General features: G+C 42.5%; 1 pseudogene across 1 annotated transcript; it reads right to left on the bottom strand.

Annotated features, from left to right (window-relative positions):
* Positions 1-380: 380 nt before the first annotated feature.
* On the bottom strand, positions 381-2,994 carry LOC308414887 (ubiquitin-conjugating enzyme E2 C-like; annotated as a pseudogene). The gene is made up of 2 exons: positions 2,555-2,994; positions 381-399 (listed from the first exon to the last, which is right to left on the bottom strand). The product of its transcript is annotated as a ubiquitin-conjugating enzyme E2 C-like (transcript).
* Between the last annotated feature and the right edge of the window lie 530 nt (positions 2,995-3,524).

Raw genomic sequence — 3,524 nt, 5'->3', positions numbered from 1 at the left:
GAAGGAAAGTATACGGTATAAAGGCAGCAGAGAAAACATTGCTTGTCAGTTGTGGGGAAAAGAAAAGAAACAGATGTACATATAGTACGTGAGCGCTTCTCCCCTCAGGGTGTCCAGATGCACACCTGGCTGGGAGGCTGAAGTGGAGTCCAAGGAGCTTCAAGTCACAGCAGCTAAGGGAAGACTTGGTGGGCTGTGTGGGTCTTAGCTTCTGTGTCCACATACGGGTGTTTATTTGGAAGTTTTCTATGTGGTAGTTATGTAGGAGTGAGTGAGGGCAGAGGTCAGGACATTACTTACACTGGGGCCTGTGGGATGGGACAAAAGGGGTTTTAAGGGAGGTGGTGGGTGATAAACTGTGAAATGAAAATGGAAGGGGGTTACTGGAGGTAAAGACAACTGGGGACAAAAGGGGCAGAGTTATTGGGACATGAGAAGGCCATAAGGAAATAAAAAAAAAATTAAATCTCACAAAGGCAACTTATTTCTGGTTTTGAATGAGGGAACTCACATTTTCATTTTGAATTCTTTAGATTTATTTATTTCATTTTATGTGTGTGATTATTTTGCCTGGATGTACGTATATGCACCGTGGCTGTGCCTCTGGCAGTCAGATTCCCCTGGCCCTGGAATTGCGGATGGTTATGAAGTAACATATGGGTGCTAGGGAGCAAACCCAGGTCCTCTGCAAGAGCAAAGCTGCTGAACTATCTCTACCTCCAACACCTTTTCATGCTTTACTGAGCTCAATAAATCAAGTAGCTGGCTTCACACCTGGTATGGGACGGAGTACTACATACACATTTACACGGAGAACGTTATGGATACAGAAAGGGGTAGGGAACTGGGTCTTGGATCTAATTTAGCACTTAATGCATTGTGTTCTGTAGACCAGAAGAGCGAGCATTTTATGAGGACAGGAGGCAGTGGACACTTATAACTCTCCCAGCTTCAAAGTTTCTTCTGGAGAATGATAAAGTATGTTACCGGATGCAGGGGGAAAAAGTTGACCTTCTCTTAAAAGTATTTAAATAAGATCTAATTTGGAGTTGACTGCTATTTTATTTCTTCAAACCCTGGAAGATCTTAGCTGATCTGGTTCACTGCTGACTTCATGAAAAGTGTTGTTTTGCTAAGGAGTCCATAAATTACAGTGCTTAGACAGTCCTCTAAACTTCGGGCTGAGGAGAGAGCAGGGTTATAGCTAAAGCCAGCCAGAGACAGTGGTCTGTCTGACTTGGTATCTTATCTATTCTCTCCTGCAGATAAAACCTGCCTGCCACCATCTTTTTGTTTCTTAATCTAGTGTCCATCTCGTGTGTTACAAATAGGCTCAGCTTTGGGAAAAGATGAAGGCTTATGCGCAGTCACTTGTCTAAGGTCTCTCAATTAGATGACCCAAGACTAGAATCTACTTTTCTTTGTGCTTAAACTAAAATGCATTGCATTGCATTTAGAGATTCTAGTCATTTTTTTTTTGAAAATATCATTTGGGGGCTATGTGCTTGAGATTTTATTGAGATTTAAACCTCTGTCTGGCCAAAAAAGTTTAGTTTGCACAAAAACATTACTACAGATAGTTTTTTAAGACTTCGAAAAAGTTCTTCCTTGGCAATTCTATTAACCATTAGACAAGAAATTAAGAAACAAACAAACCGTCTGCTCAATTCAGCTCTTCAATAGAGTTTCACTTAGGGATATGTGTTTCCATCCCAGAAATGATTAGTGGATGGTTAAATTACAAGAGGAAGAAGAATTAACATTTTGAATGAAAGCGTATATAATGAGGGAGCTTGAAGTGGGAGAAAATTACTCCCAAATAGAATAGAATTTTGAACAAGAGAAAAACTGGTCCAGCTATTTATGTACATTACCCATTTCAATCATTACACTTTGAGTTCTTTTTTGGTTTCGGCTGGTCTTTTATTAATTTTCTTTCAAGACAAGGTCTCATGATGTGGTCCTGGCTGGCCTGCAACTCCTGGTCTTCCTGCCCCCAGCTTTCCCGCTGTTGGGATGACAGCTGTGGGACACCTCACAAGGCTGCTTGAACACTTAAGCTTTTCTATCCAGAGTTTTGCTGGTGCTTTACTGTGCAAATAAAGCAGATTTCTTTCATCTAGAGCCTCAGAAAAGCGTGCAGATTGCTCAGTGGCATAGGAGTAGAGCTGATCTCACTTCCTTTTCATTTACTATCTTAAAAAATATCCAAGAGCTGGACACAGAAAACAAGGAGGCATTTTAAAAAGTGTTTAATTGTGTGTGTCCACATGGCTATGTGCCTTCATGTGCTATGTCATGCATGTGGAGGTCAAGGAACAGCTTTATGGAGTCAGGCCTCTCCCTCCATTTTTATATGCATTCTGGGGATTGAACTCAAGTCATCATTTAGGCTTGTGTGGCATCTCAATAGCTTCATCTTAACCATTATTTTATACAAAAACAAGCAACGAGTATTTATTTAATATGCACTGTAAGGGTTCAAGTAGACTTAATTAAAATAAAACAAAAATAACAGCATAGCTCAGAAACCAGGAAGGAAGGACAGACGGACGATCTCAGAAGGAAGACGACACAGAGAGCTGGACAGCTGGCGTCAGGGCTCTTGGCCGAGACCTGCTTTGAACAGGTTTCTTGCAGGTACTTCTTAAACGCTGTGGGGTTTGTCCAGAGCTCTGCAGCATGTGTGTTCAAAGGGCTATCGATGTTGGGTTCCCCTAGCCAGCTCTGGATAGAGAGCAAGATGGTCCTGACGTCATATCCTTATCCTTGAGGATGTCCAGGCAGATGTTGCCCTGGCCACGTTGGGGTGGTAGCAGAGCATGAGGAACTTCACTGTGGGTGCGTTGTAAGGGTAGCCACTGGGAACGCTAGGGAGAGTTTATACCTCAGGTCTTCATATACGGTGCCAGCTGCTCCGTGGATGGTCCCTACCCATTTGAACAGGTTGTCTGATTCACGGAAGGCAGAAATTCCTTTGTCACCAGACATCATGGTGACATCGGGTCATCAGCTCCTGCTGTAGCCTCTTGCCCACTGGGCTGGGGGCAGGGCCCAGCTCTTTCTCAGTGGCAATGCTGGCCACAGCTGGGTCGGGGTTTTGCGAGGCTATCCCAGAGGTGCTGGGAGCGAGACAGGAGTGTGGAGACCAAAGGGTAACTGCCTTAACCATTGTTTTTTTTTAAAGCTACATAGTTCAGTAGTACACTATCATTGTTGTGCAAGTGATTTTTCAGACCATTTCTATTGTGCAAATGGCAACTCTGTATCTATTGAAGACTAATTTCTCCCTGTCCTTCCCCAAGCTCTTAGCTACATTTATTTCCTCTTTCTATGATTCTTAAATTTTTCTTTTTACTATTTTATTATGCTGTGGGTATTTGAATAAGAATAGATGCCATAAGCTCATATATTTTAATACAAGCACACACAGACAGTTGTTGAAACTGTTTGGAAAGGATTAGGAAGTGTAGTCTTGTTTTGAGAGGTGTGTCACTCGGGGGTTAGGGGTTGAGACTTCAAAA

This window comes from Micromys minutus, assembly GCF_963924665.1.
Source record: "Micromys minutus genome assembly, chromosome: X".
In the NCBI taxonomy this organism is placed as follows: Eukaryota; Metazoa; Chordata; class Mammalia; order Rodentia; family Muridae; genus Micromys; species Micromys minutus.
Note: the sequence above shows the minus strand (reverse complement) of the source record. Positions and strands in the feature narration are given on the sequence as shown.